The sequence below is a fragment of the Ornithodoros turicata genome, chromosome 4 (assembly GCF_037126465.1).
Source record: "Ornithodoros turicata isolate Travis chromosome 4, ASM3712646v1, whole genome shotgun sequence".
Classification (NCBI taxonomy): domain Eukaryota; kingdom Metazoa; phylum Arthropoda; class Arachnida; order Ixodida; family Argasidae; genus Ornithodoros; species Ornithodoros turicata.
In genome coordinates, this window is record NC_088204.1 from 28,096,671 (window position 1) to 28,105,609 (window position 8,939).

The following is an 8,939-nucleotide window of genomic DNA, read 5'->3' on the forward strand; positions in this document are numbered from 1 at the left end:
AGTACTTTAATGTATCGCGTTCATTGCGCTAGGTGCACTTGCCATGTGGTTCTCTTTGCTGTTGTTTATATCCATGGTCACATATACTGGGTAGCACAGTTTAAGGTGTTGATGTTGGCGAAAAAAAAAATAACATGGAGACAATTTGTGATGCTTTGGCCATCCGTGCAAATGTTCATGCATTCAACAAATGTAACTTAATGTTTATCTAAAGTAAACGACTCCTTTTCATTCCATGCGTACGAAACAACCTCACTCTATTTAAACTGCTCCATACGAACACACACTGCACGGACGTCCATTTCTTTCGTACTCGGAAAACTCACGAAAGCAAACACAGATTGCGAAGACAACAATCACACATAAAACACTGGAGCCATGTGGACTTCGCAACACGATTGAAAGTAACTGTTCTGAGGCTGGAACACACAAAAAGTCACCAGTCACAGTTACAGTCACCCCTGAGGAAGGAGCCGAACTGGCTCCGAAACGTCGGGTATCCCCGTCCTGTAATTTGGTTGAAGATTTTCGTTACTATCAGAGTTCTCACCCAACCAGACACACTTTGTCGAATATGTTCACTTTCAAAAAGAGAAAGCATCGCGAACAAACTGCGCGTTCCTCCATGTTGTTTTCTCGGCGTGAAACGCTTTGGGGCTTTGGATTCGGCTGCTGCGACTCCGGTTGGACCTGGATTGGATCTGTAGCCTACTATAATCCACTACGAGCCAACTGAGCCACCTAATGGCGGCCTACGGTGTTTTACGCTGCGAATAGGCTGAAATACATGGGAAGATGGCGACTTTGCCCCACCTGCAGGGGCCTATGGGAGTTACGCTACCTGTTTAAATATACCTTGCGCAGGCTCCCTTTTTGGCCCCTCCACCGCGTACGCGGAGAGAGTGTATTGGCATCAAATGGAAGGCCGGCCACAGGGGCAGGCTTCCTGCAGCATCTCAAATAGACTCGAACAACATTCTGAGTACCAACTCTCGCCCAGCGACTAAGGCTGTTCAGAGATTGCTATACGTGTCCGTTTCGCCATGCAACAGTCCATGACACTGGAAAGCTGCAAGTGGGAGAACAACACGAGGATCTGGACATCTCATAGGTTAACATGGAAATTGCATTGTCCACCCTGAAGAGGATGTCAGAGGTCATCCAGCGACGGTGAAACACAACTGCTCCAAGCACCGCACGCTCCCTGCAAAGAACTTTGCGAATACCGGCGTTAACTAGCCGAATCACCTCCTGCACACTGCGGCTCTCCTGCGCGTGCACTCGTCGACAGCGTGAAATCCACACTTGGTAGTTGATTTCGACCACCAAGAGCACAAAATGCCGCCTATCCCGCTGCGAGACACGGAGGGGGTACAGACCACGAACTGTGCTCCACTCAACATCCGTCAGGCTATAGAGGCCTGCTACACGATGCCACAGGGCACCCCGCAACAAACATAAACTGAAAGCATGTTCTGCTGACTCCCTGTACTCGCAGAAGGGACAGCCGGGTGACGTTACACCAAAACGGGAAAAACGCTCACGCAACGGCAAGACGTCATGCGCTAAGCGCCACTGAAGACTGGCCCGACGGGCGTCCAGCCAGCCAGCAGTGGTCGTACGCCACGCTATGTGACGCTGAATAGGCGTCGAGTTCGGGGGTGGCCGATTAAGCGCAAGAAGTGCCATGTAAAGGCGCCGCAGGGGCCATGATGTTATGTCATCATCAGGGAAAGAAGCTCGCAGGCTGCGCATTGCCACAACGTATGCCTTCAGGTGGGGAGCCACGCACTCTGAGCGCGGGCGAGTGTGTGTCAGCTCAGAAAAAAAAACGAATGTCGGGTCCTAACAGAAAAGTTAGTAGACCCTGAGCAGGATGCCGCTGCTCTAGGAGACCCTGAAAGATCGCGCGCAGACCTAAGGCAAGGCACTTCACTTTGAAATCGGGCACCAAAAGGCCGCCATCTACGCGAGGCCGATACATGCGACCTCTTGATACCCATTCTACAGAACCGCCCCAGATAAACTGAAACGCCGCACGTGTAGCGGCCTGAAGAGTAGTCCGCGGAGGGATGGGGATATTGGCTAAACGCCAATATTTACTCAGAAACCAAGACGTACCAAGGCGCGCTCTGCAGGTAATGGGGAGTACGAGCTCTTTCAAGTCCCGGAGCACAGGAATACTACGCATATGGACACGTGCCCAGGTGCTGGGAGATATTCCTGAAGGCAGGAAATCATACCCAAGAACGCGCACGGCATTCTTCACAGGAATACCAAAGGGTGCGGAGCACGACGGGATGAGGTTGACGAAAAGTAGTGCGCTTTTATCTCTATTGATCTGTGCATTAGAAACCAAACCCTACCGTAGCTTTCAATTACCTGGAGAACATTCCCGATAGCTTCCTCGTCGGTCAGGATGAGAGACAGGTCGTCCGCATACGCAAAAAGCGGTAACGCAGATGTGCCCGGAAGGGCAAGCATCCGGGATGCAACCGAGGATGCGAGGGACTCTAAAACCGGGCCAAACACTAGGGCATACAGTGCCGGTGACAGGGGGCAGCCCTGGCGGACACCCACCTTTATGGGGAAGCTAGCAGAGGTACCCCCATTGACACCAATGGAAGCTGACGCACCAGCATACAGTGCTCGGAACCACGATATGATCTCGCGATCAAACCCACTCGCCTCCAACACACGGTACATGTATTCGTGAAGCACACAATCAAAGGCCTTCCTTTGGTCAAACGACACTAAAACACAAGGTCGCCGCCGACTATGTGCCCAGTACAAGGCGTCTCTTAAAGCCTGCGTATGAAGCGTGATGGACCGCTCAGGGACAGCACAGGCCTGGAAAGGAGGAATGACTGTACCAAGAACTGGAGAGATGCGTTGCAAAATCGCATTTGATAAAATTTTGTAGTCTGTATTAAGCAGTGAAACAGGGCGATAGGCATTTGGGTCTTGTTTTTTGGAAGCATCCTTGCACAACAAGGTGACAATGCTCTCACGCATGGACGGACAGAGGAGACGTCGTGCCAAGCACTGATTCAACAGAACTGTCAAAGGCCTCCGAAGAGTGGACCAGAAGCATTTATAGAATTCAGCTGGGAGGCCATCGGAACCGGGAGACTTTCCTGTGTGAAGAGCTTTGACGGCAGCAGTATATTCGTCCACAGAGAACGGAGCTGCACTGAGCTCGGTACGTCGTGCGTCCGGCGAAAACGCTCGACCCTCGACGTCGGCAGGCTGCACGGAGTCAAAAAGCGCCATAAAATGATCACGCAGCAGTGATCGAACTCCATCAGGGTGCTCCTGAACCGAACCGTCGGTTGCAACAAGTTGCTCGATGACACTGGGAGGCCGACGGAGATAATGGCCAAGCAAAAGGCGAGAGCAATAGGCTTCTCGCGACCAGCGCTCGACAGTCTGTGCTGCCGCAAACTGGTCCCAGAAACGTAACCTCAGAGAGGCTAGCCTCCCTAGCACGTCCTGTATGGCTTGATCATTGCCCGGGCCTCGCGACCCAGGATGGCGCAAAATAGACAGCACTTGCCGGAGGTGCACAAATTCCTCCCGGCTCTCCCTTGCACGCCTAGCTCTCCTTGACGAAAAAGTCTCGCGGCTCCTAGTTTGGTCTCTTCCCACCATTCCCGTGAGACTAAAGTGTCAGCGCAGCGATCAACAAGGAACGCTTTGACGTCGTTACGAATTTCTGTGTCTCGCAGTAGCTCGGCACAAAGCCTCCAACAGCCGGATCCGGAGCGAGAACCTCGCAACCCAGTGAGCGAGAGACGCACATCCTCACGGTCAGAAAGATCTCCAGAGGGAAGCACATCGCATGTCAAAACATGGCTACCCAAACAAGGAGAAACGTACAAACGGTCAAGTCGACTATGTGCACCCTGAGCATTGCACCACGTGTACTGGTAAACTCCAGGATTTATGTGCGAAAATGCATCTATGAGTCCTAGGCCGCCAACTAATTGCAACAGGCCCTGGTTTACAGGCCTGCTTCCACTCTCATGACCGTCAATAGTGCAATTAAAGTCCCCCGCAATCACAAGGTTTGGGTTACCCACCATGAAATAATCGAGTCCCCTAAAAAATTCCGTACGGTCACACCGGCGCACCGGAGCGTACAAGTTCACAATTCTGAGAACTGTGCCCGCTAGGTCCAACTCAACCGAAATAACGCGACCATCCCAATCGCGATCAAACCACTTTACCACGCCGCGACAAGATGGAAAAATTATAATGCCAACTCCTGACCGACGAGGTGAGCCATGACTAAAAAACACCCTAACATGATGGTTCGCCTCTAAATTCCTGACAGCCCTTGCTGAAAGAAAATGAGTTTCCTGCAGCAAAAGAATATCAATGGAATGACTAGAAGCCCACTGTAATACTGAAAGTTGCTTAGTACAGCGAGAAAACCCCCTACAATTCAGCGTAGCCACAGAAAGTGCCATAATTTGAAATAATGCCCTCACAAAAACTACCATTACACGAATGTTGCCACCTCCGAGACAACAGCTGATGCCTCTGCCTCCATGTCAATGTCACCATCATTTTTACCCCACGCTTCGTCGTCACTCGAAAGAGATACGTCGCTCGGGAACCAGCGACCATCATCTACAGCAGGCTCTCCCCGAGGCACCTTCTCGCCCCCTACTATGACGACTGCATCACAGTTGTCATGGTCACACTCATCCTCACTTGAGTCGATCGGAAGCGGCACGGAAACTACGGAGGACATCCCTGCCTCCACCCCATCCACTGTGTTAGGAGTGACAACAGCTGCAGGCTCCAATGCTACCGAACCCGCGACCTCCGACACTACATCCGCAGAAGGCGCACTCTCTGCTGGTGCAGACCCAGCGCCACCGGTCTCCGAGGCATTTGGAATGCCCACCACACGGGACGTCCAGGTTTTCACCGAGCATGACTTAGCAGCATGGTCTCCCCCACACCTACGGCAGGGTTTCTCACAGGCAGCATGACCTACCTCCCCACACCTAGAGCACACAGGCACCGAGCAGGACTTTTTAAAATGTCCTGACTGCCCACACCTAAAACAAGTTCTCCGCATGCCTGGGTAGCGAAATATAAGTCGCTTACCCCAAACGCGGATGAAGTTTGGCACCGGGGACTTCATTTCCATAATCACACGGCGGTTGCCGGTCTCTATGAAATTGAGTTCCGGATGGTCGTATGTCTCGCGGACAATGTCCTTGTACTGTGCCATACTGGCCCAGCACTGAAACAATGTGCGCGTTATCCATACCAACCGGTGCCTTAGACACCGTAACTACGGTGAGGTTGGTTTCCAAAGAAACCAAAGGAATGGCAACACCATTTACCTCTAGAGAGGCCAAACCTTTCAGGGTTGCAGCCCCTTCCCAGCAAACCAGATACATCCAGCAAATATCCGTAAGATATCTCGCCCGGGACGTTTGGATATCCAGTGGAGTTTGGCACAGGTCCGTTTTACATCCATGCGATATCCCAGCGACTAGCATTTCTGCCATGTTTGTAGATCCACTGAAAGTCCCTGCGACGTCTGTCACGGATATTTGGATATATACGGGAGATTACGAATATCGTACATATTTTGCTTTTAACAATTTTGTGCATCACATATTTAGTGTTTGTAGAGTGTGTAGAAACCACTGCAACTGTGTACCAGCAAATAATATTTTTTTTTTTTGTGCTTTAACCCATTTGATACTATAGGGAACAAAAACATTACCTTAGCCTAACAGAATTCATCACAGTACAGCAACACCGTGGGACACGCCAGCATAAGTGCCGAGCTCTGCCCGCCTCACTTGGACCACTTGGGAAAACCCGCGGTAACCTCTAAATAGAGGTTACTGCGGGTCCAGCTCGCAAATGCGAGCTGGATGGAACATATACTGAAATACAAATCGTTGCACACACGTTCGTTTGGGGTAGCGTGGCGTACACCATTTGTAACGGTGACGAGGATGTATCTTCGCAATTCCTGTGCTTCTGCATCAAACCACAGTATACCCAACAACATTTCTGACATTCCTTCCTATCAACTACTGTGTTTTTAATTCAGGTTACCGTCTCTATAAGGACAAACAAATATTTCCTGGATCTCCCATAGACATCCCTAGGATCTGCAGGCTGCTTGTCATGGGACATTCAAACATCCAGAGCGCGATATCCTTCCAACATACCAGGGACACCTGTTGTTTACTAGAGTAAGCCCAAAACGCAATAAAATTGTGCGATATCCCATAGATATCCTATGGATGTCGAGATATTCGTGACGTTCGCGACCTTGTAGGGATGTCCCAGGGATATTAATGGTTTGCTGGGTTGGGGAGACATAGCTTTGAGCTCAAAATCTGACTCATCCTGGTGCTGAAAAGATCGTACCCAGTAAACCAGAGATGTCCATTGAACATCCACGTGATGTCTTGACTCGGAGGTCTGAACGTCCCAGGGAGCATGCCAGAAATCCCATTGACATCATCTGTACGTCCAGGGGACGAAAAAATCTTCCCCTGTTGCACATTCCACGAACATCCCACAAACGTACAGTAGACATTCATGGGATATTGACAGCTTTGAGATCGAGACGCCGCATGGACGTTTATTGGAAGCTTGAAGTTGCATTTATCATCTTCAAAGCTAGCTAGCTGCAGAGCCTTACTCAAATTTCCTACTAATACAATAAACTGAAGCATGCATATCTTGAAACATTTTGTAGGAGTCTTGGGTGGGCTGGTGTCGGCACCATTAACGGACCCGTAAATATAGAGAGTAGACATCACATAACTATTTCGTTCCCCGTTTCTCCTATATGCCTGTTTCTGGAATTTTCCCATAAAGAACACAAAGCGCGGCGGTTTAAATAAAGCAACCAGAGAAATGGAAAAGCTCACAGTCCAAAAATCTTCGTAAGGTACTAGCATTTCCTTTCCAAGAGCAAGCAAATACTATATATTGCTTGTCGCGCGAACTTCCGCGAATGCTAGGGTACTGCTCGCCTCCGAAACAAAACGGATGGTGAGCTGCCTAAGTATAATGCGATTACGTACAAAAACAATAAATTCAGTGCACGTAATGGAAAGCAAACAATTCTTATTCACCATTAATACAGTCGGGGATGTACCAGGGATGTTCATAGGACGTTGGAATTTTGGAACGTCTGCGACGTATTTGGGATCATATCATAGATGTCCCCTGGACGTTAGGACAAGATCGCGATATTCGAGACGTTCGCGACCTATTCTAGACATCCATGGGATATAAGTGGTTTGCTGGGTATACAGCCACCAGGAGCCTTCTACGAGCATATACTGAAGTACAAATTGTTGGAGTACGTTCATCAAGTGTAGCGTGGCGTATGACGTTTACAACGGTGACAACGTCTTTGCAGTTCGTTTGTGAGTCTGCAAACGACGTCATCGAATACCTGTGAACGTTCCTGACACCCCATCCTGGCAAATATCGTGTTTTTAACTCAAGCTACCGTGTATAATGTGATTACTTGGTAAATAAGGTAGTAAACCCAATTTTTTTCCCTTTTGCTTATGTCATGCCACTATGGGTCACGTGCCCTAGATGCCTCCGAAAAATAACGCGCGCTTGCTCATTTCTTTTTACATCTATGAGATGTCCCAGGAATATTGAAAGTAAGATATTTTTGAAAGTCACATTGTGGACGTACAGGTAACGTCGCATAAACGTGCACGACGTGGCGGACATATGCGACGTGTGCGACCTTTGTGGGACGTACCTGGGATATTTCTGGTTTACTGGGACCCTTCGACCCTTCAGCCTTGTCGCTGTCATTGATTTGATGTGACTTGCATCGTATCAGCCAGCTTTTCTTTTCTTTTTTTTTTCTAGCAATGAAGGAGAGGGCTTTCTCTTACAGACATCACACTAGAGGGGTGTTGTATATAGTTCGAGCACTCGAAGCCCTCGCCGCGGCAGCGATTTTGTAAATGAAATTGCGCAGCAGTAAAAAAAATTTGGGCAGAAATATTTTATAGGAATATTTTTGATACACTGCTTTACAAGAATGCAGCACTTTTGACCATGTTGGATACAAAGAAGCGGCCTTTGACCTTCGTGAAGAAATACGGCTTTTTGAAACGGCTCTGTCCTCCGTCCGCGCAGTTTCAGTTTCGGTATATGTCTATCAATTAGACATGTTCGCCGCCGCCGCCGCCGGGCAATTTTTGCTCGCCGTTGCCGCCGAGTCGCCTGAATCGGCGCGCCGCTGTCGGTGAACGGAATTTTAATTTTTCCTACGGATTTTACAAGTCAACCGGGTGAAAACACGAGTTTCTGGGAATAATATTGTGACTATCCCATAGACCGTGCAGTTATTATGGCGAACAGGAGCTTCGGCTCTCAACAGCAATGAAACAGCAACGGTATTGTCGCCGCCAGCAAAAGATGATAGCAGCTTCGAGGAGTGCTTGGGCAGACACGGAGTAAAGATTGGGAGAAATAACAGAAACATGCTAGTGCCTCACAAATGCCCATAGCACGTTCGCGATGTCTCGTGGCACTTTAAGGCAGGTTGGGTTGGGTTAGGCTAGGTGAGGTTAGCCAAATCAAATCTGGAGTTGAACTCACACAGATTCCAACGGTGTTAGAAAAAAGAAAAGAAAAGGAAACTCCTTACATCAAGAGGCAACTTCACCACAGAATGAACATCGCGATCATCATATTCGTACGAGAATGTTCCCACCAGCTGTGTCCGTCACGTGCTGCAGAGAGAAACCCGAATGAGATTCCAGGAATAAATCGCATTCAATAAGGTGTTATAAGAAAATGTATTTTCTAATTTAGATAGCATAATAAAAAAAAGGTACTGGTTTAGGAAGCAGCCAGTTCGTGGACGCGAGTCCGAAATAACCAACTAAAACGACTGTATCAAGAGATAA